This window comes from Erythrolamprus reginae, chromosome 2, assembly GCF_031021105.1.
Source record: "Erythrolamprus reginae isolate rEryReg1 chromosome 2, rEryReg1.hap1, whole genome shotgun sequence".
NCBI lineage: Eukaryota > Metazoa > Chordata > Lepidosauria > Squamata > Dipsadidae > Erythrolamprus > Erythrolamprus reginae.
The window spans coordinates 234,155,332-234,180,525 of record NC_091951.1 but is presented as its reverse complement, the minus strand read 5'-3'; the positions used below and the strand labels follow the sequence as shown (position 1 = coordinate 234,180,525).

The 25,194-nt window shown below is 41.0% G+C and overlaps 1 pseudogene; it reads left to right on the top strand.

Moving 5' to 3' along the window:
• LOC139159540 (perilipin-3-like) overlaps nt 1–25,194 on the top strand; it is a 252,743-nt pseudogene that overhangs the window by 194,480 nt on the left and 33,069 nt on the right.

The window sequence follows — 25,194 nt, the reverse complement described above, 5'->3', positions numbered from 1 at the left end:
TATTATCTCATTTCAAACATTCTATACCAGTGATGGTGAACATATGGCACAGGTGGCACACGAGCCCTTACCCTAGCTCACCTCTAGCACACAGGCACACATCGGCCAGCTGATTTTTGCCTCATACAGAGGCTCTGGGAGGACATTTTTGGCTTCCGGAGGGCTTCGGAGGGGAATCGGGTAGGGCAAAATTGCCCTCCCCAGGCTCCGGGGAAGAATCTGGAACCTGGGGAGGGTGACAAACAGGCCTACCGGGCCCACAAGAAGTTGGGAAATGGGCCTCCAGAGAGCCTCCAGAGGGGCAGGGAAGGCAATTTCTGAACTCTCCAGGCATTGAATTATGGATGTGGACACTCACATAGGTGCAATAGCACTTTCGGCACCAAAGGGAAAAAAGGTTTGACATCACAGTTCTATATGATTTCTTCCAGATAGGATGGCCTTTGCTAAGAATTGTAGAAATTGAAATCCAGAGAATCAAGTCAAAGTTTCCAAGGTTGAGAAACACAGACCTACGTTATCCATTAATCAGATTCAGAACGGGGGGAAAACATCAACATTTTCGTGTATTATAGCAAATCTGCTCATCTTTTGTGCATAGGTTCTTCCTGCTTGACTTCATGTGGATTCAACCTTTTCATTAATAAATAAAATTCTGCTACGTTCCCCAATTTGATGCTTTCCAGATGTGCTGGATTGTAATTATACAGTATAATCTCCATTTGGCATGGCCATTTTGGTTCAAGTCATGCAACAATGTAGTGCAGTGCCTTGTATGCTCTGATCTTAAGTGAGTGCATAATACTCACCTGGAAGGATTAATGGCAAATTCAGGCTGGTGACTTTTTGATTAGAAAGCAGTGTTGTTCAATATTGCTTGTTAATATAACTCCAGAATAATTGCTTGCTTGGAACTCTTCACACAACCTTAGTACATTTTAATGGTCTGATTTCTATTCGAGGAATAGGCAGAAGCATTGGTAGAAACTTTTGAAGCACTCTTCCAAAAATAGTTTTCCAGCTTTTCTACTCTGGCCGTGTCTGGGAGAGGATGAGAGATGTGGTGTAAGATACTTGCAAGATACCAAGTTGAGACTGCTTTAGGGCAGTTCACTACTGTAAAGAAAAATTCAATTCTAAGGGACTTAAGTAAATCTCTGACCCCAGGACAGATGAAAATCCATGTATCTCTGGAATATGAGTGGACATATGCCATTTTTTTTGGGGGGGTGGTCATTTATGGGGCTTGAGGAATGGAATATCCAAAGCTGAAAAAGATTTAAGTATTTTCTCTCACTGGAGGAATTTTAAAAGGTGAGGTGGATGCTTTAAACATCTGCAAAGCTTGAAGTTCCAATTTGTTCCTTTAATCCTCTGTCCAATAGTAACGTCCCCCCCCCCCCACGCATACACAAATATTCACTACAACTACTTTGGTCATGTTAGAAGATCACTAGCAATGCCCTCTGAGGTTCCCAGGCCAAAATGAGCCTTGTTTATTAATGCTAATGTGAAAGGCTACAGCAATTATATAATGAAGAAAAAATGCCCAGCTGATTGTGCACTGGTTCTTTTTTATTTTGTCTGTTGGGGGGAAATATTTTCTTTTTTTTTAAAGAAAACTATTACAATTCAATAAGAGATCATATAAAAAGAAAAAAAAAGTATTACAGAAGCATAGAATGACTAGGAAAGAATGGTTCAGAAAAAAGTCAAAATAATGTATTTTGTATCAACAACACAAGAGCACACAACAGATTTAAACTTAATATTAACCGCTCCAAACTTGACTGTAAAAAATATGACTTCAGTAACCGAGTTGTCGAAGCGTGGAACTCATTACCGGACTCCATAGTGTCATCCCCAAACCCCCAACACTTTACCCTTAGATTATCTACGGTTGACCTATCCAGATTCCTAAGAGGTCAGCAAGGGGCGAGTACAAGTGCACGAGAGTGCCTTCCGTCCCTATCCTATTGCTCTCCTATATCTCCTATATCTCTTCTTCTATTCTTTCATTGATATATTATATTCCTATATGTATATGTATAGATATAGATATGTCACATGTTTAAGCTGAATTTGAAAATTAAGGGAGACTAGGATAGATCTATTTCGGCCTTATTTTGGCCTCATCAGCTAGCCATACCCACTGAGACTTGAACCTGCAACCTTTGCCTTGTAAGGCAGAGAATTATCCTCTAGGCTACAGTATCCAATCCCTTCAGCTCTGTACCAGGGAAGGGTTACATTTTGTGTCGAATCACCCTGGTATATTGAAGGAACATCACAGCTCGTTTTTTGCCTCTCGGCCCAACCCAGGGCCATTTCCAAGGCAGTTAATTTTATTGATAGTCGACAATTCTATCTGTATGTGTCACATGTTTAAGCTGAATTTGAAAATTAAGGGAGACTAGGATAGATCTATTTCGGCCTTATTTTGGCCTCATCAGCTAGCCATACCCACTGGGACTTGAACCTGCAACTTTGCCTTGTAAGGCAGAGAATTATCCTCTAGGCTACAGTATCCAATCCCTTCAGTTCTGTACCAGGGAAGGGTTACATTTTGTGTCGAATCACCCTGGTATATTGAAGGAACATCACAGCTCCTTTTTTGCCTCTCGGCCCAACCCAGGGCCATTTCCAAGGCAGTTAATTTTATTGATAGCCGACAATTCTATCTGTATGTGTCACATGTTTAAGCTGAATTTGAAAATTAAGGGAGACTAGGATAGATCTATTTCGGCCTTATTTTGGCCTCATCAGCTAGCTATACCCACTGGGACTTGAACCTGCAACCTTTGCCTTGTAAGGCAGAGAATTATCCTCTAGGCTACAGTATCCAATCCCTTCAGCTCTGTACCAGGGAAGGGTTACATTTTGTGTCATATATATATATATATATATATATATATATATATATATATATATATATGTATGTATATATTCTATTCCTATATTCTATATACTCTATATATTCTATTCCTATATACAGTGATCCCTCGAGTTTCGCGATCTCGAGTATTGCGAAACGCTATATCGCGAGTTTTCAACCCGGAAGTAAACTCCACCATCTGCGCATGCATGCCCTTCCACGCATGCGTAGATGGTGGAGTTTCCCCGCCGGGCAGAGGCTTCCCTGGGTCTTCCCCCTCTTGCCCCGGTAAGACAGCGGCGGCGGGAGCAACGGCGTGGGCGGGCGGGCGGCACGCGCGCGGGATACCCCCAGCTCCGCTTCCCAGCTTGGAAGCGGAGCTGGCAATGGCGGGCGGCGCGTGCGCGCTTGCGGACACCCCAGCTCTGCTTCCCAGCTGATGATAAGAGTAGGGAATGTATAGCTCTGGCCTTTGAGCCAAAACTGTAGTTATGATGCCAAACGCAGAACACTAGGCTTGAGTGCATGATTTTTTTCTTTCCCTTTTCCCTTTTTTTTTTTTTGCTTTTTTGTAGCTACAATATACCAAGGAGGAATTGGACTACAAAGTTCACAGAGGTCACGAAAAAATGTACCAAATGTGGAAGGAATGGTACAAAGGAGAACCTAAGCAGGATCAGAGCAATGGAGCCAATCAGACAGAGGTATCTCAGCATGAGAATGATTCATCTTTTGAAGATACTAAAAAAATAGGGAATGGCCATTGCTCAGTGAAGATTCTGCCTTGACCATGGTTTGTGGCTAGGCATACTGGGTAAACCTAGACAATTATGATTTATTTGGTAATTATTATTCATTATTAAACAGATTAAATCAGGGATGGCGAACCTATGGCACATGTGGTGGCATGCGAAGCCATTTCTGACGGCACGTGAGGCATTGCCCTCTGTCAGCTCGGGCCCACTGGTCCGCTGATATTTATAGTTTATACTTTATCAGATTTGTCTGCCACCCCCTCCGAAGACTCGAGGCGGCTCACAGCATAACAGTAGTACAATACATTACCAATCCAATAATAAAATTTAAATCAATTTAAGCAAGTATTAATAACATAATAAAATCCCTAACTATGCAATCACACACATTCAACCTACTCTATCATACAGTAAGGGCAAAAACATAATTAAAAAGAGGGGTAAAGGTGGTAATTATCCCCACACCTGGCGACAAAAGTGGGTCTTCAACATTTTATGGAAGGCGAGGAGAGTGAGGGCTGGTCGAATCTCTAGAGGGAGTTGATTCCAGAGGGCCGGGGCCACCACAGAGAAGGCTCTTCCCCTGGGTCCTGCCAGCCGACATTGTTTGGTCAATGGGACCTGGAGAAGGCCACCCCTGTGGGACCTAATTGGCCGCTGGGATTCGTGCCTTCTTTATGGCCGTTTTTGCTCTCCCCAGAGTTCAGGAAAACCTCCTGAAGCCATTTTGCTCCAGCAAAAACTGGAACAAAGCCTCCTGGCCTGTTTTTTTGCCATCTCCAGGCTTCAGGAGGCTTTTCTGAACCCTGGGCAAGGGCAAAAAAAGTCCCTAAAAGCCTATTGGAAGTCCGGAGGCTTCAGTGAGGCCTGTCCGCATGTCTGGAAGGGCAACGCAGGGGGGGTTGTGTGCATGCGGGTGTGGAGGGGAGAGCATTGCGTTACAGGTGTGGGTACACACACGCGCCCTATCATCTGCAAGCGCATCCTTTTGGCACCCGGATCAAAAAAGTTTCGCCAACACTGGACTAAATCTTTATCTCCAGTGGTTCACGGAAATTGGATCTTGCAACATTATTAAACAAACTATATATTTATGCAAAAATTATTCCCAGAGCCAGAAGAGAGTTGGTGTGTTTCTCAGGATGTATGAAAAGGCTGAGATGAAGAGCTGGGTCAAAGATCCTTTATAGAACATACACAACATACAGAAAATTGCTTGGGAAGAAAAGAGGGAGGAGATTTGAATTCTGCCACCTGGCATGTACTGCATGGCTGAAATCAAGGGAACGGCAATCAACAATGGTGTCTCCATGCATAAACAAGAATATTCAGTTGCCCTATGTCCGTCTGTCAATCTCTCTCCCCACCCCCTCCCTCCCTTCAGATAATCCCATAGATCAGGGGTAGGCAAAGTTGGCTCTTCTATGACATGTAGACTTCAACTCCCAGAATGCCTGGGACAAAAAGTCCAACAGGCTCAGTGTGATTTAACAGAGCTACAAGCTGTCCTCTCTACTGCCACATCCTTCCAGGATCTTCCCAGTGGCTTCAGGAAAGAGACCACAGAGAAAATTAACAAGGCCAGGAAGGCTCTGTTTGAAGTCATGGAATATATAGCTAAATACACTTGTCAGCCATGGGTAGAGGGACCCTATTGTCCTGCTGAATATTCAGCAGAGGAATCCATAAAACACAATAACGTATATTAGTTCTTTACTCTTAATAATTTATGAAACAAATAACATATATCAATTCTTCCTATTAATAATATTGAGAACAGAATTAAAAAACATGATAACTTACAACCACTTACTAAATATAGAAGGAAATATAAAAACAAAGGAAGAGCTAACAGAACAGAACATAACTTTGGACTGCTGGCCATACAGGCTAATATTTTCAAAATGGCAAAAAAACATCAAAAACGAAGGAATATTGGCACAGGACACACCCCTTGATAAACTAATATTAGGAAGGGAAAAAATTTTATAACAAGAATATATAGCTACTTAATAAATTATGAAGTGGAAACTGAAATATCAAAAGATCCAATGACCAGCTGAGCAAGAAACTTTGGCTACAATATCCACATAGACCAATGGGAGACAATTTGGAATAAGAACTACAAAATCACTAAGTCAGCAGCATACAAAGAAAACACTATAAAAATGTTCTATAGGTGGCATATGTCACCATCAAGACTAGCACAGATTTTCCCCAAAACTAGACCAAACTGTTGGAGATGTTCAAATCCCTCTGGAACTTTCTTCCATATCTGGTGGAGCTGCCCAAAAATAAAAAAATTATGGAGCAAAATAAGGTCCTGGATATTCGAAATCACGGAAACCAATCTCTCATTCAAACCAGAGATCTTTTTATTAGGAATAATAGACATGAAAATAAAGAAAACAGTTTACTATATAATCCAACACATTATAATAGCAAGTAGAATATCAATAGCTCAAAACTGGAAAAGGGAAGAGGTACCATCAGACAGAGACCTGATTAAAAAAATATTTGATTGCGCCGAGTATGACTCCTTAACACAAAAACTGAAAGACAACAAGGAAACAAAAAATATATCCACATGGGACAAGTTCTATAACTGGATCAATGAAAGGGAGAGAGCTATGGAAGGGAACAGAAACAAAACACAATAAAACAAATTATAAAAAGATCAAGAATAAAAGGAGAGAAGGAGAAAAACAAAACAAAACAATTTATTTGCTTGCTCGCTGACTTTTTTTTTCTTTTTTAGGATCGAAATCAATTATAACTATAACAATCATAATATTAAATACATCATTTAGAAAAGGAAGTTTTAGACTAACGATTAAGCAAACTTTAAGAAATACGATTTCGCTGACAGAATAGCCGGGAAAATAAAAACAAATATAGCTGCAGATTGGCAGCGGGGGGGGGGAGGGGCTGTTTTATGTTCAATGTTATTGTTGAATGTGGTTTGTTCGACCCTATTGGAAACAATGAACAGATGCTTATGATATGAACACCTTGTCCTGTCAACACTGTTTTGTATTGTTTCTTTTGTATATATTTGTATATAACCAATAAACATTATTTGAAAAATAATAATAATAATAATAATATTGAGAACTGGGGTCTTCCGATGCATTCCTTGGACAAGACTTACGTGGCTGGGCTCTTAGAAAATGAGAGAAATTAGTAAATGGATTGACCTTTTAAAAGTAATTATTAGCCACTTCCATATTATGCATGATTCTTTTAATATTATATAGTTGTAAGTGTACTTTATGTTGACTACTAGCCAAATACTCAACTGTATAACTTAAGAATTTTAATTACTATAGAGATCTAGGTTTTTAATAAGTGAGAGGCAATTGTACATTTGTTTACACAAATAAAATTGCAATTAAACAGCTGTGATGTGGCAATGTGTAAGTGGCTTGAAATAGCGGGTTCTAGTATTTGATCTGGTTCCTGAAGGTTGCAATTTATTATATTCCATTTTAGAGGTTAGATAGGCTGTTTGATTCATTCTTGCAGGCAACTTCAAAAGAAGTCTCTCACAAGGATCAGTTTCTCTGCACGTATGCAGCTCTATCAAAAACCTAACTGCCCAAAAATAGTTTAATTCCTTTTTATAAAGGTTCACTGATGTTAGACTTGCCTCCTGCTGTGCCCAGTCTCAGAATTACTAGACATAGCTTATTAAACATGCTAATATTTATTTATTTATTTATTCTTTGTCCAATATACAATACATATGAACTAGAATAGACATTAAGTAATATAAATAAAGATAGAAAGTAAGAAAGAAGAGAAGTAGAAGGAATGGAGAGAAAATATATGATATATGAGATAAGGAAAGACAATTGGACAGGGGACGATAGGCACATCAGTGCACTTATGTACGCCCCTTACTGGCCTCTTAGGAACCTGGAGAGGTCAATCGTGGAGAGTCTTAGGGAGAAATGTTGGGGGCTGGGGGCTGACACCACTGAGTCCGGCAATGAGTTCCATGCTTCGACAACTCGATTGTTAAAGTCATATTTTTTACAGTCAAGTTTGGAGCGGTTAATATTAAGTTTGAATCTGTTGTGTGCTCTTGTGTTGTTGCTGTTGAAGCTGAAGTAGTCGTTGACCGGAAGGACGTTGCAGCATATGATCTTGTGGGCAATACTTAAATTGTGTTTTAGGCGCCGCAGTTCTAAGCTTTCAAGATCCAGGATAGTTAGTCTATTTTCGTAGAGTATTCTGTTTCGAGTGGAGGAGTGAAGAGCTCTTCTGGTGAAATACCTTTGGACGTTTTCGAGAGTGTTGATGTTTGAGATGTGGTGTGGGTTCCAGACAGATGAGCTGTATTCGAGAATGGGTCTGGCATAGGTTTTGTAGGCTCTAGTCAGTAGTGAGAGATTGCCAGAGCAGAAGCTACGTAGGATCAGGTTAACAACTCTGGAAGCCTTTTTGGCGATATTGTTGCAGTGGGCTTTAGTACTTAGGTCATTTGTTATTAGTATTCCAAGGTCTTTTACTGAGTGTGGGTTGGCTGAGAGAATTTCTTTATTCAGTTCATATATGTGGTTTGGATTCTTTTTGCCGATGTGGAGGGTAGAGCACTTGTTGGTTGATATTTGAAGTTGCCAGGTGTTAGACCAATCTGAGACAAAGTCGAGGTCTTTTTGGAGAGTGAGTGTGTTGTCAGTGGTGTTGAAAAGTTTCACATCGTCGGCAAAAAGCACACAGTTGCTTGAGATATTATCGCAGAGGTCATTGATGTACAGGATGAAAAGAGTAATAGAAATAAAAGTTCAGAAAGGACCAAACAGAAGGAGAGAAGAATTGGGTTCTTGCTCAAGTCTCTCATCAAAATAGTGCAGTGATGGAGGTTTTTGTGAAAGAGGTAGGTGAGGAGGATTTAGAGGGGGTTTTCAGGGACAAGGAGGAAATGAATGGCTAAAGAGGTCAGAAAGAACAATTAACAGAAAATCAAAGGGTGGAACTACAACAGAATCAATGTGGCTGCTGCATGGAGGAGAGATATGCTTAGTAAACTACAGACAACCATTAGGTTTTAACTCTAGGTGTCAGCCTTCCAGAACCCAATTTCCATTAAAAACCAAGAGCAGCTGTGAGCCACTCTGATCATTGCATGATGCATTTTCTATCTGCTTACAAAGATTTAAAGCCACAAAACCAACAATTAAATCAGTGAGGACTTGGATTGAAGGGGCAAAGCTAAAGCTACAGGATTGCTTTGACTGCACAGACTAGAATATTTTTCACCTGCCCAGAAGAGCCGGGTAGCTGTCGGCCGGTCAAGAGGCGCAAACGGAGGTGGGAAATCCCAATAGGAGATTCCAGGGGCGGAGCTTTGACGTCACGGAGACGTCCTTCCTGGGCGGCCGAAACGGGGACTCCAGGAAGGATGTCTCCGTGACGTCAAACCTCCACCCCTGGAATCCCCTATTGGGATTCCCCACCTCCGTTTGCACCTCCTGACTGGCCGACAGCTCCCCGGCTCTTCTGGGAAGGTGACAGCTGGCCAGTGGCGCTTCTTGGCATTCTCCTGAACCTGAACCCAAACTTTTGCCGAGCTTCCGGACTTGGCATTCGGGAGAATGGCGAGAAGCGCCCCTGCTGTTTCGGAAGGTGACAGCCAGGCGACGGCGTTTCTCGGCATGCTCCCGAACCCAAACTTTTGCCGAACCTTTGGAAAAGTTCGGGTTTGGGTTCGGCATACCGAATTTCGCAAAGTTTGGTACGAACCCGAACTTTGCGATTTCGGTTCGCCCAACACTAATTATGGCCATTAACTCACAGAGCTTGTTGCTCAAGCTTCGAGCATTCGTGCACATTACCCTAAGAACATTATTATCATTATTAGTTTTCCCCTTATCATCAGCAACTACATCTATTTTATTTACAGCTCTCTTTTCATAAACTTCAAGCAACTGATTTATCATCATTGATCCGGGACAGAAATCATCCACGTCAGTTACATCTCTGTCCCCTTTACCTAGTTTAAATGCCTGTCCAAAAAAGTTCTGAACTCCTCACTGAGCACCTGGGTCCCTCTGTATGAACCTAGAACTTTCAATTAGTAAGAATAAGATGGAGCAGCCAAATCTATGTTAAATCCCTAATGAAATGTATGGTCTTTAAATGTATGGTCTTTTAAGCCCATCAAATTTTCACAGAAACTGGTTTTGAAAAGATTTTGACTACTAAGCCCATATAATATGAAAAATCAAAATTAAGTTAAGAAAGCCCATAACTTTGTATTGAGAATCTAGATTTGCATGTCCAGCTGGTCTAACTATAATCTAGTATCGTGTCATGCTACAGGTGAACCTTAAAAAATTTGAATGTCTATGTATATGCCATGTATATGATATAGACCAGTCTAAATAAATAAATGTACCCGTATATACTCGAGTATAAGCCGACCCGAGTATAAGCCGAGCCACCAATTTTTGCCACAAAAACTGGGAAAACGTATTGACCCGAGTATAAGCCGAGGTTAGAAAATGCAGTGGCTACTGGTAACTTATAAAAATGGAAAACAATAAAATTACATTAATTGAGACATGTTTTAGAATATTTATTTTAAAGAAAACCAGTAAACTAGCTCTGTAAATTTAAAAGAGGGTAAACAAATTAACAATATTAACAATAAATTAAAAAGTAAAAAAAGTAGCTCGATCAGCAACAAAGCTAAAACCTAAGAGTTAAAATCCTTCAAAACTGGATTCCTTCTCATCATTAATTGGATTTACATTATTGTTCTGTTTTTATATATGCTGTGAGCCACCCTGAGTCCTTGGAGAGGGATGGCATACAAATCCAATTAAATAAACAAACAAACAAACAAACAAATAAATAAGTGTATCCAAAGAAGAGCTTCAGCATTAGCTGCTGTGAGGTTATCAGCATAGAAAACCAAATAGATAGATAGATAGATAGATAGATAGATAGATAGATAGATAGATAGATAGATAGTAGATAGAAAGATAGATAGACAGACAGACAGAAAAATAGATAGATAGATAGATAGATAGAAATAGATACAGATAGATAGATAGAAAGATAGATAGACAGACAGACAGATAGAAAAATAGATAGATAGATAGATAGATAGAAATAGATACAGATAGATAGATAGATAGATAGATAGACAGACAGACAGATAGATATAGATAGAAAGATAGATAGACAGACAGACAGATAGAAAAATAGATAGATAGATAGAAATAGATACAGATAGATAGATAGATAGATAGAAAAATAGATAGATAGAAAAATAGATAGATAGAAAGATAGAAAACTAGATAGATAGAAATAGCTACAGATAGATAGACAGACAGACAGATAGAAAAATAGATAGATAGAAAAATAGATAGATAGAAGGATAGATAGATAGAAAGATAGAAAAATAGATAGATAGATAGATAGAAATAGATACAGATAGATAAATAGATAGATAGATAGATAGATAGAAAAATAGATAAATAGAAAAATAGATAGATAGAAAGAAAGAAAAATAGATAGATAGATAGATAGATAGAAATAGATACAGATAGATAGATAGATAGATAGATAGATAGATAGACAGACAGACAGACAGACAGACAGATAGATATAGATAGAAAGATAGACAGACAGACAGACAGATAGAAAAATAGATAGATAGATAGATAGATAGATAGATAGATAGATAGAAATAGATACAGATAGATAGATAGATAGATAGATAGATAGATAGAAAGAAAAATAGATAGATAGAAAAATAGATAGATAGAAAGATAGAAAAATAGATAGATAGATAGACAGACAGACATATAGATATAGATAGAAAGATAGACAGACAGACAGACAGATAGATATAGATAGAAAGATAGATAGACAGGCAGACAGACAGATAGAAAAATAGATAGATAGATAGATAGAAATAGATACAGATAGATAGATAGATAGATAGATAGATAGAAAAATAGATAGATAGAAAGATAGACAGATAGAAAAAGAATTCCTGTCTAGCTCTGCCTCACAACACATTATTAGATCCTATCCAAGCAAGGACAGCAACTACCACAAAATACCATTTTTTAAACAGTTTAAATCCTTTCAAAGGAGGGGGAGGAGAATCTGACAGCAGGGGGCCTTTTTAATCCAACTAAGGGCAATGCAGAGAGAGCAAGGAATAGTTACTGTAAACCTGTTGACAAATACACACAGGGAGTAAAAAAAAAAAGCCACTGGGTTTCAGCAAGAGGTAGCTGGCTTTTTTCACGGTGGGGGGGAGAGGGGGCATGCACAAACGCACACACACACACACACACACGACCTCACCAGAGGGGACAAAAGCTGGTGCCTCCTCGCTCTGGCTGAAGCAATGGCGCCCTCGTGTGGTGACTTTGTCAATGACCCGAGTATAACCCGAGGTTGTGTTTTTCAGCCCATTTTTTGGGCTGAAAAACTCGGCTTATACTCGAGTATATATGGTATATGACACAGAGCAGGCTAAATAAATAACATTTGCTCCCAAATAGAAATATCCGGTGTAACCATTTCTTCCTGTTGCCTTGTCTTGTTTTGCCTTGGTATTTTATCGCCAACTGGGTTTCTCCCACTTCGGACTAGTTCACAAGAACCGGTAGCCACTCGCTGGTGCCATTACAATAATGTCACAAAACCGGATTGGTCAGTGCTGGTCCATGGGCTATAAAGATGGTTCTCGACTTATGACCAGGATTGATCCCAAACTTTCAGCTGTTAAGTGAGACATTTGTTAAGTGAGTTTTGACACATTTTACTACCTTTTTTTGGCCATTGTTGTTAACTGTATGTGATAAGTTATTAACATGGTCGTTAAATGAATTTGGCTTCAGCATTGATTTTGCTTTTCAAACGGTTGCAGTAGATGATCAGATTTATTTATTTATTTATTTAATTGGATTTGTATGCCGCCCCTCTCCGAGGACTCGAGGCAGCTCACAGCATTTACAAAAACGAGAACAATCATATAAATCCTATTAATACTACATTAAAAACAACCATTAAATTCTATTAAAAGAAAGTAAAACCTATCAAACCAATTATTCAACACTCATACTTGAAACATTCATTGATCAGGGGGAAGATGTAAATGTCCCAAGCCTGGCGGCAAAGATGAGTTTTTAAGCTCTTTTGGAAGGCAAGGAGGGTGGAGGCAGTGAGAATCTCTGGGGGGAGCTGATTCTAGAGGGTTCCCCTAGGTCCCACCAGCCGACATGGTTTGGTTAACGGGATCCTAAGGAGGCCAACTCTGTGGGATCTCACCGGTCGCTGGGATTCGTGCGGCAGAAGGCGGTCTCGGAGATAATCTGGTCCTATGCTATGAAGGGCTTTATATGAACTTGGGAGACAGCAGTGGTCATAAGTATGAACCAATTGCCAAACATCTCAATTTGATTACATGATCAAGGGATTGATACAAGTTTGAAAAGTGGTCATAAGTTCCTATTTTCAGTGCCATTGTAACTTTCAACAGTCACTAAATGAACTTTAAATGAAGCCTAATGACTACTTGTCCTATGTCTACCTAATCCTGTTTCCAATATTTTGAATTCTCCCATTACAGGAAGAATAAAAACTATAGCGATATGATACAATGGATATTTTAGAACCAAAAATGCAAAATTGGATTTAAAAGGAAGTCAGAAATTGTTCAGTTTCCGTGAAGCGTGTGCTTTCATATTTCATTGTATCTGATTTTGTACAAATTGGGAAACTGGTTACTTTAAACTGGGTGTCTATTTTTATTTTTATTTTGTTCCTAGTGTATATTTGGAAATTTAAAATAGAATATATTTGCTACTACCAAGTCCGTTCCTGAGGAAAGAAGAACTGTCTCTCTATATATATTAGGGCAGTGAATGTATTTCAGTACAGAATCTCTCTAATGTGAAGTCCCATTATCAGTAACAGTAATCCTCAACTTAAGACTGCAATTGAAGCCAGAATTACATTTGTAAGTTGTTGCAGTCCTAAATCGAGGCATCACATGGATTCCAGAAGGATGCAAACAGTGACAAATGTAAGGCAATTGCCGAGCATCTAATTGCAATTATGTAACCATAGATGTAGGGATACGCAGCCCCCATAACTCATAATATAAGTGGAGAGAGAGAGTTGGACTAAAAGTCGATTCCGCCCTAGGATGCCATGATGCCCTCTGTGCTTTGTGCCACAATGATGGTACTTCCCTGTTGTTCATGAACAGACAACTACCCACAGGAAATGCAGAGGCCAAAGGTCACCAAAAGAGTCAGCCACTGGCCTCCCCTAGACCCAGGTAGACATAGACAATGGCTATTGTTTACCTGTTGCCAAGGGAACCAGATTGTCAGTTGCCCTGATAAGCCCCTCCCCCCCAGAGCATTCTAACCGGGTGAAATCTAAGGATGGCAGCCAGAAAGTGCTGCAGGGTAAGTGTTGGTATCTCAAATGGGAGGAATCTGGCAGTAGGGGAGGAAGTTCATGCTTCCCAACTCTTTTAACATGTCTATTTTATTTCACAGAGATTTTGGAAATATTTGCGAAGAAGACTTTGCTGCTGCACAGGAGAAGAGGAGGTCATTCCCAGGTACCACCTCCCCCTTCTCCTTAAACCCTGGCCATGGTGGGACAACACCAGGATAGGGCAGCCAAAATTTTTACTAAGGCCATGGTTCCCAACGTGGGGCCCACGCCCTACAGGGGACAATTTGATTTTTAATGGGAGCGATTGGAACCTTATTTAAACCAAGTTAATGGCCTTTTAGGCTTCCTTTGGCTGAGGAGTTCACTTTTGAATAGTAACAATTATATGTCAGGGGGGTCACAATTTTAGAGATGCTTAGGTGGGGTATGGTCAAAGAAAGGTTGGGAACCACTGTCCTAAGGGCATTGCGTGAGGGTGCAGATGGTCAGGATGAAGCCAGAGTCAGCACCCAGTTAAGGGTTTTTCAGTTGTTAGGAATCTTTGAATTATACTTTTTTCCATCTGTTTGCCAATCAGATATTTAAGAATTGCTTCTAATCCATTTGAACACTTTTAATTATTCAATTTTTTCTAGTTTTTTTCTTACAATGCTTATAAACTCTTAGTTCTCATTATAAACCGTAGAACTATTTCTTTTTTTAATGGTAATTTCATTTAAGATTACAATTTGCAACAAAGTAACAATTTACAAAGTAGTGTATCTGTAGAGGAAGAAACTCTTAAAGTTAATTTCTAGGTTCATTGTTCAAAATATTTTTAGTATGTGCAATGTTAAAATATTTTGCTTCATTCTATATTTATAAATTGAGGGTGAGTGATTTTTTTATAATTGTAATATTTCATCTATTTTCCTTTAATGCCCAAATTTTAGACTTTTTAATTTTTTTATTTTTTAAATAATTCAAAATTATATTTTCCTATGAGAATGGGTCTTTATAATTAACTCCAAAATGTTATTTCAAATTTATCTGAACCCATAGCCATTTGAAACTTTTTAAAATAAAAAATGTAATACTCTTTCGCTATTTATTCCTTAAAGTTTGTCCTTCGTAACTTCTTTCAGTAAGGATTGAAGGAAACTTCTTCAGTTCTGTAGAACATATTGATTTGTTACTTTGTTGTAAAATTGTAATCTTAAATGAAATTACCATTAAAAAAAGAAATAGTTCTATGGATTATAACGAGAACTAAGAGTTTATAAGCATTGTAAGAAAAAACGAGAAAAAATTGAATAATTAAAAGTGTTCAAATGGATTAGTAGCAGCGGGAGAAGAATCCTCGTCCCAGCACCCTGAGAAGCGAAACGTTTTATTCACTCTGGGCAGTCGAGAGAAAGGAAAATCAGGACTTTATTTACTTTATTTAAAAGGTGCCACCAAATCCCTGGTGTTTCCAAATCCCCAGTGGCTCGCTGAGCGCAGTTGTCCATGAGCGGCTGTAGGAGAGCGGCGGTGGCAGGGGAGGGTCAGGATGGAAATAAACTTGGACAATGGCAGCATCTCCGTTTGGATGGGCCTGTGAGGGGGATGGCTGTTGCTTTGCAATTCTCTGCCTCTCATCGACAACTGCGGGAAAAAGCAATCACCTCCAGCGCTCCCACTCCAGCCTGTACTTTATTCATAAGGCAGTAAACCTGGACAATGAGGGAGTTTTCCAGCTGAAAGTGGTTGCTGCCCATCCCTAGGCACCGCTGAAGGTCTGCAGAGTCTGTAAGATCCTCTCCCCAAAATGACTTTCTGTGCATAGGGGCCTTCAGGGGCAAAAAGATGGGCAGGCTGACAGGCAAGGCTGAGAAAGGAGAGGCTCAGCTAGAGATGGATGTTTTTGACATGCCACCTTCTTCTTTTGGGCAGGACTGAAGGAGGAGGAAGAGGAGGAGAAGAGACACCTCCTGGAGTAAGTATCCTTCTGCAACGTGGCCAGTGGGTGGCCATTCCTCAAATCTGGGTGGGGAAAGGGTGGAAATCCCACTGGGGGGAACTTGGCCAGCCTAGGAAACTTAAGAAGAGCTCTTTGGATTTTTTTTACTTGCAGGTATCGATGGCTGGGGCTGCCAGGACCCCAAATACATCGAAGTCTGGCAGGGACCTGCCCTTCGTGGGGTGAGTGTCCTCTCATCCGAGGGACTCTGAAGCCCCCAAGAAGGTGGCTAGGAGTAAGGTTTACAAGAGGGGAGGCATCTCTACCCTCTGCCTCTACTTTGGCTAACAGAAGAATGACTCAGGCCCTTCGTTCTCTCCCCAGGATGGAAATCCCCAGAAGATGGACTCCAGGGCTCTCCTCTATTAAGGAACTGGTAAGGCCACTGGTAAGACCCCCTCCCCACTGTAATGGCAGACATCCTGCCAATAGATTTAATATTTGCCTTCTTATTTCAGGAGCCACAAGATGAAGAAAATAGCCAGGGTTCAGGGTAGGTAAAAAAACGTGCAGAGGGGAGGCGTCTCTGCTTCTGCTGCTGCTGCTTGTGTCACAGGACAGGTGGCACAGGGCAGTCCCACTGGCAGGCCAAACCCCTTGTCAGGCCAGCTGGAAGGGCTCTTGGAGCGTCTACATGGCCACTTTTGCAAAATGGGCCATGGCTGATTTTGATCTTTGTCCCCTTTGTTTTCTTCCCCCAGAGACACCACCTATACGATCTGGCAGCGAGAGCCCTCGGAGGTAAGAAACCCTTGGCAGGGGGGCAGAGGGTGAGAGGGTTAGGGCGATGCCTTGACTCCTGATGGGAGGGGGAGAAATTATGGTAGATATCCTTCTAAGCTTAAGGCTTGGAAAGCTTTCTCCCCCTCCCATCAGGACTGAAGGCATCGCCCTAACCTTAAGGCTTGCTGTTGGCCCCTAGGGCCTGATGCGCCCTCTCCTTTCTCAATCTTACTGGGACGCAGAAAGCTTAGGATTTAGCCTCCATAACTTCATTTGCAGGATTCGATGACAGCTCAAATGGGGTCAGGGAGCAGCCTGGACCTGGCCTCATTTTTGGGATCCTCCAGCCCTTGGGTAAGTAAGACAAAGTGTTCTCAGTTGGGGAGGGGTGGAGTCCCCCTAGTTAGTTCTCCTAACCTGACCGAGCTGTGCTGGAGCGTTCTGGGCAGCGGAGCAGGGGGACACCCGGCCCTTGGGAGATGGTACTTAGGTTAGCCACATGCCCCCAAGCTCTGGTGCCAATGGCTCCTTTGCCACAAATCAGCAGGGACTGGTGTCCTTAATGGAGAATGGAATTATTGTCATCCACAGGATTCTCAGGACAGTTTCACTGATTTGGGCAGCCTGGACGAAGACACCCCGGACAGCTTGGAACGCCTCATCCAGGAATTAGAGGTATGTATTCTTTTTTCTTTTTTTTAAATAATTTTTATTTACATACAGTGGTACCTCGGTACTCGAACGCTTTGGTTCTCGTACATTTCGGATAACGAATAAAATTTTCAGCAAAAATTTGCTTCGGTATCTGAACCCACCCTTCCTGCAGCTTGGAGCTCTTATACAGCTCCTCGGCCCCCTGAAGCTGCTGGGATTGCAGCAGCCCCCACACTTCCTGCAGCTTGGAGTACCGAATTTATTTATCCCATTGGAAATAAAGAAAATAGATTTAATTGGTTCTCAGAGAGTTAACAGGGGCTGGGAACCAATTAAATCCATTTCCATTATTTCCTATGGGATAAATAAATTCGGTACTCGACCAAATCGGTTCTCGACCACACTTTTGGAACGAATTGTGGTCGAGTACCGTGATACCACTGTGTATATAATAAGACAATAACGACAAACAGTACATTTACATAAAATACAGAGAACAGAAAAAACAAGCAAGAGATATATTTCTTCTCTTCTCCTGTAGTAGAGACTGTTGACAGCGTCCTCTCTTTAAAAAAAAAAAAAAATTCTTGGCGGTGTTAAGACCAGTGGTTTGAGTTGTATGTTGTTATAGTTGAACTCTTATGTCGTAAGTTCTTATCAAATAAACCAAGCAAAAAACTATATGGACTTTTTAAAAAAAGATTGTTCTTTAAGTTGTTTCTTTATCTCGTAGCACTATAAAGGGGTGTTCTTTTATTTAACCAAATGTAAAATTATTCCCATATTTGGTAGTATTTTGTTTTTTCTTTTTCTTTTAGTTCCATTGTTAGTTTATCTGCTTCAGCACAATCTAACATTTTTTTTATTAAATTCCTTTCATTTGGCATGTTTTCATTCTTCCAAAATTGTGCGATAGCTATTCTCGTTGATGTTATTAGATGTTGTATTAGGTAATAATGTTCCTTATTCATCTGATTTTCAATAATGCCAAGCAAAAATATTTCAGGTTTCATTTCTAGTTCAATCTTAGTTATTTCCTTTATCCATTTCTGAAGTTTCTGCCAGATTCCTTTAACTTGTCTGCAGGTTCACCACATATGAAACTATGAACCTTGTTTCTCACCACACTTCCAACAGTTAGGCTTGAGGTTGGTGTACATTTTTGCTAGCCTTTCAGGGGGCACATGCCACCTATAAAACATTTTTATTGCATTTTCTTTGTATGCGGTGGATTTTGTGATTTTGTAATTGGTATGCCATATTTTTTCCCATTGGTCCAAATGTATTGTGTGACCTATATTCTTTGCCCAAGCAATCATATTCCCTTTTACTATTTCTTCTACGTTTTGGTGTTCTTGGAGTATTTTGTAAATGTTTCTTGTGGTGTCCTGATAAGATTTTATCTAATGGAGTGTAGTTTTTCTGTATTCCATATTTCTTTATGTCTACATGGAATCTAGATGATATTTGGTGATAACACCACCAATCCACTTTTATTCCTTCTTCATTTAGCTGTGTTCGTGTTTTTAATTTTGAGTCTTTATCTAATAAGTGTGAATAGTTTAATAGTTTTTGTCGACTTATAGTGTTTGGGTAAATTATTGCTTCTATGCTTGAGAACCATAGTGGTATTTTAAAATAATGTTGCTTCCTAATTAAGTTCCAGTTGTCTATTAATGACTTCCTTATCAGATGGTGTTTAAAATATGAGTGTGTAGTAGATTTGCTGTCCCAAATGAAACTGTGCCATCCGGACTGGATATCATATCCTTCCAAAGCTAGTAGTCTTGTATTTTGAAGTTTAACCCATGTTAGGGCTGCTGCTCGGTAATAGAGTTTGAAGTCGGGTAAGCCAAGTCCGCCTTGCATAAGGCTATCTTGTGTCCATTTAAGTCTAATTCTGGTCTCTTTTTTTCCCATATAAATTTGGATATTAATTTGTCTAATTTTTTTTAAAAAAGGTTCCTTCTAATTTAATTGGGATTGTTTGGAAGTAATATAGAAATTTGGGTAATATGGTCATTTTTATTGTGGCAATTCTTCCTAGTAATGAGATTGGTAATTTAGAATGGGATCATTGTCGTCCACAGGATTCTTCAGAGAACAGTCCGGCGAATTTGGGCAGCCTGGAAGGAAACACCCCGGACAGCTTGGAGCGCCTCCTCCAGGAGTTAGAGGTATGTATTCTACCCTCTTCAGGGATCAATGCCTTGCTTTGCGAAGCTCAATGAAGCAATGAGCTATGCTGTGCAGGGCCACCCAATCAGACAGGTCCTAGTGGGGGATGCTGGCACAATGTGGTCTACTGGAGAAGGAAATGGCAGCCTTCTCCAGTATCCTTAGTAAGAAAACCCCAAGAAAAGCATCAAAACAATGCCAGAAGACGAGCCCCTCAGATAGGAAGGAGTCCAATATGCTACATGGGAAGAGCAGAGGGCAAGTACAGAAAGAGCAAACTGGTACTAACAACAGCCTTTCCTTCCTTCCCCAGGAGCTGCAACAGAAGGAGGAAGAACCAGCTCCAGGCACCTCCAGAGGTGAGTTGGTAGTTGGCTGGGAAAAGCCTGCAGGGAATGCGGAACTCCAAAAGACTGCGCTACGTAGTAATGGGCAGGACCCAGAATGGTTGGAAACGCTATTCCGGCAGCGGCAATGGAGTGCATAGTCTCGCTCCACTGCCGCCGGTCTTGCAGGCGCAATGCACGCACAACCTAAGCAATTCTGGCAGCTAAAATCACTTGGGTTTTGATTCCATGCGTGCACAGAATTTTTGCTGCTGGAAGAACGTCTGCGCACGAGATTACGGTTGCTCCACATGCGCAGCATCCGGAATCTCACAGCAAGAAGATACAGCAATGATAAATAGCCAACCTACATAACACTAAAGAAAAATACAGCAATGATAAATAGCTAAGCTGCATAACACTAAAGAAACAAACGCACAAAGAAATCTAATAGGATAATGAAATACTAATGAAATAGGACGGTCAGTAGTCCAAAATTTACAACTATAATAAGGATCTGAATATCAGTTAACATAATTCTTAATCAACCTGATTGTGGGTTGTTAAAACCATTGTCTTTCCTAACACAATTTTCCTTATCTCCCATTCAGCAGTGGAAGAAGCTTTTGATTGCTTTTCGGAACTGTCAGTCAATGATAGCCCGCCTCTGCCTTTTCATGTTTTCATAGGTATATAAAGACCACTGAGGCCAGAAGTGGCTTTATCCTTGGCTTTGAGGTATGTATGACTAACCTGAGTTGCTTTCCTAACCCCCCCCCCCCGAAATGTGGTTTAAAGTTGGTCTTTCTGTTTTGTTTTTAAGTGACTCTGCAAAGCAAAACGAATAATTTAAGGGCGATCCGGAAGGGACCTCCGCATTGCGGCAATTGGAGCGAACACCCGCCCACCCTCCGCTATCAACAGTGTGTCATAAGGAGGTCGCCTTTGGGGCCGAATAGGAATTTTTTGCGGCCTCCCCTTTAGAGGCGGCCGTTTTTTCGCCTATTCCACACTGACGGTGCGGACTGGATTGGTTAGGGGGTGTGGCGCATTTAGTTATTTAGGAATTTCCGCCCCGTTAGTTTGGCTCTGCAGGTCCTTAGTTTGTTTTGAATTAAATATTCAAAGTTACGTATTTAAATTTATTTAAAGTTATTTAAATTTATGCTAATTAATAAATGACCCTTAATTAATCCACAATATATGTCTCAGCGTCTTTACTCCGCCTCCGGGGGGCAATTATATATAAGACAGCCCTAAACATGTCTTTTTCAAAGCCTGCAGTGAAGAAAAAAGGTTGGTGATGAGCACGTGTCTTATTTGCAAAAGGAATACAATTTGAAATGTCATTACACAACTAAACATGCTGAGGAGTATCAGATCCAGGGGCTTAAAGCACAGGTTTCAGGCTTCTTTAGAGGAAATGGAGTCAGAATATGGGGATTTGGTCTACTTCACCGAGGTACGTTGGCACAGCAGGGGAAACATATTGAAGAGATTTTTTGAGTTGAGAGCGGAAGTGGAGAAAGATGGGATTGCTATTCCTGCGCCAAGTGATACAAAATGGCTTATGGACTTAGCTTTTTTTGTTGATATCAATACATGAGCTTACTGTACTGAACAAAAAGTTACAAGGCCAGGGGCAACTTGTCAGTGCTGCCTATGACAATGTGAGAGCATTCTCTACAAAACGTATGTTATGGAAAGCCCAGCTTTCTCAGACAAACATTTGCCATTTCCCAGCATGCAAGGCACTCATGGATGCAGGCACACCATTCAGTGGTGAGGAGTATGTGGATGTCATTTTGAAGCTACAGGAGGAATTTGATCACACATTTGCAGACTTCAAGATGCACAGAGCAACATTTCAAATTTTTGGGAACCCCTTCTCCTTTGATGTGCAGGATACCCCTCCTGTGCTTCAAATGGCGCTCATTGACCTGCAGTGCAACTCTGAACTCAAAACCAAGTTCAGGGAGGTGAGTGGAAAAGCAGACAAGCTCGGGCAATTTTTGACAGAATCGCCCCCCCAGCTTCCCTGAGCTTTCCCAAATGTTCAAGTGGACCATGTGTCTTTTTGGGAGCACATACTTGTGCGAAAAGCTCTTCTCTACCTTGAACTTCAATAAATCCTGTTATGTTTGTACTTTTAAATAAAGGTAACCGCTGATTGGCTTAAGTCACGGCCAAGGGAAACCTTGTTGCGAAAGTTTAAAAAAGAGGAACTCACGTCTGTTTTCCCCGCGCAGATGCCCCATTTGCGTTTTATTCTGAAACCCTTTCACCTGCAGAAAGGAATTACTCTCAATTAGATAAGGAGGCATTAGCTTTAGTTGCAGGCGTTAAACGCGTCCATGGATATTGGTTTGGCCACTCTTTTACATTGATTACGGACCACAAGCCATTGTTAGGCATTTTAGCAGGAGATAAGCAGACCCCCACATTTCTGTCTCCGAGAATGACCCGTTGCACGATCTTTTTAGCTGCTTATAATTATGTACTTAAGCACAGGGAGGGGGAAGGAAATTGGGCACGCAGACGTGTTAAGTAGGTGTCCTCAGGCAGAATTAGTACACGACCCAGCCCCAGCGTCCAATGTATTGCTGATAGAAATGCAAGAAAACCCATTAATAACGGCAGCGGAAATAGCCAGAGAGACAGAAATAGACCCCTTGTTATCCCGAGTAAAGCAATGGGTACTTAAAGGGTGGCCGGAGGGGGGGGGATTCCAAAAGAGACATGCCAGGTATTCAAGAACAGACAAACTGAATTAAATGTATTAAGAGATTGCATATTGTGGGGTGACAGGGTGGTAATTCCTAAACAGCTGCAGAAGAAAGCATTGAAATTGTTACACCAGGGTCACCCAGGCATGGTAAAGATGAAAGCCTGGCCAGGAGCCACTTTTGGTGGCCAGGTTTAGACCAGGACATAGAAACCTAGGTAGCCACATGTCACCCATGCCAACAAACTCGCCCAGACCCACCAAAGACCAAACCAACGGAGTGGGAGACACCAAAGGGACCATGGTCCCGCATACACATAGACTTCGCAGGACCTCTAGCGGGACAATCATTCCTCATTGTGGTCGATGCATACTCCAAGTGGCTGGAGGTTGTCTTAATGACCTCAACTACAACAGCAGCTACAATAAAGCCGCTGCGGAGACTTTTCTCAACACATGGACTGCAGGATGTGCTCGTCTCGGACAACGGTCCACAATTAACCTCCAGGCAAATGGAGGTCTTCCTGGCCAAAAGGGGGATCCGACATGCATTAATATCTCCCCATTTCTCGGCCGCTAATGGCCGGGCTGAATGCATGGTGAGGTTCGCAAAAGAAGCCCTGCACCGGTCAGCACCTGGAGAATGGCAACAGCAGCTGGACGAATTCCTATTAGTCCAGCACATCACCCCGTCGGCCAGCACAAACAAAAGTCCAGCAGAACTTCTCATGGGGAGGAAACTCCGTTCCCAGCTGGACAAAATTCACCCAGAGTATTCCGAAAGGAAAGATAAGCATACAACGGAACCAGAACGGACTTTTAAAACGGGCGACCCAGTCTATGCAAAAGACTTTGACTCAAATCTCCGCTGGAGAGAGGGGACAATTGAATCGAAAACCGGCCCCAAATCATACACGATCCAACCGGCCAATGGGAAAATCTGGCGCAGACACATAGACCAAATCAGAAAACGACATCCAAGTGAGTTAACACAAAGTAACAATGACATTTTTCCCGTAGATCAAACGCATGGGAATTACCAGAACCAACCAGACTACTCACCGCATCCTCTTCTGGCATCCAGCGGCGGCTGCCCTGGAACCCTGGCGGCTGGCGTTGGAAAGGCCACTTCTACGTCCATAGGGCAAGACAATCTTTACCAGGACGGAGCAGCACAGGACCCAGCCGACCAGGAGGACAACTCCCTGCAAACTGAACTGCGCAGGTCTGGGCGAGTCAGCAAGCCACCAATCAGGTTACAAGACTATGTCACATATCTAAATGATTGACAGTTTGTTCAACCTATGGGGGAAAGGGTGTTATGTTTGTACTTTTAAATAAAGGTAACCGCTGATTGGCTTAAGTCGCGGCCAAGGGAAACCTTGTTGCGAAAGTTTAAAAAAGATGAACTCACGGCTGTTTTCCCCACGCCAGCAAGGTATATAAGGCGCGGCTTTAGCCGATAGCCAGCAGTCACTTCCTACCTGCGAGCTGGTCACTTCAACTGTTCCTGATTGCCAATAAAGAGCTGTTAACCTTCCTCGGCCTCCAGCTTCTCATTTAACAAATCCAAGTACAGGTCCAGACTTACTGGTGAGCATCTTCAAGGCCCATGGAGGGTCTCAACTGCTTCCTCCCTTAAACCAAATGTGGCTTAGTTATGCAAGAGTAAGAGCTGCCAGATCTCTAGCAGCAAGAAGTAGGGAGAAGAAGCCACGTTCAAAACAGTTCATGTTCAATGTTCCATTCATGTTCAGAAAGTTAAGTATTAAAGAACTATTAATACAGACATTTGAATCTCAATAATAATAATTACATTTCTCTAGTCAGCAACTACAGTATATGTGGTTTCTTCAGTCTTCTATATCTGCTGTATTATTATTGTTGTTGTTGTTATTATTATTATCATTTTCATTTTATTTATTTATTACTGATTTATTTTTATTTTTTGTATGAATTTGTTAATTTATTTTTATTTTTTAACATAAAACAAGATGAAAAAATAAAGACATTTGATAACATTGGAATGTTTTTGTAAGAGCTTTTTGGGGGGGAAACCTGATGTGGCCCAGCCTCACCCAGCCTCTACCTCCAGCGGCCCCCAGATAAATTGAATTTGAGACTCCTGGTTTAAAACAATGCCTTGAGGTAGGACCAAATGTCTATACATCTATAATAATTTAAAACAAATGTTAAGCTAGACCTTTCAGATAAATAAGAATAAGATGGATCAGCCACATCTATGTTAAACTCCTAATGAAATGTATGGTCTTTTAAGCCCATCAAATTTCCACAGAAACTGATTTTTAAAAGATTTTGACTTCTAAGCCCATATAATATGAAAAATCAAAATTAAGTTAAGAAAGTCCATAACTTTGTATTGAGAATCTGGATTTGCATGTCCAGCTGGTCTAACTAATCTAGCATCATGTGATGCTGCAGGTGAAACTTGAAAAATTAGAATATCCATGTATATGCCATGTATATGATATAGACCAGTCTAAATAAATAAAATTTGCTCCCAAATGGAAATA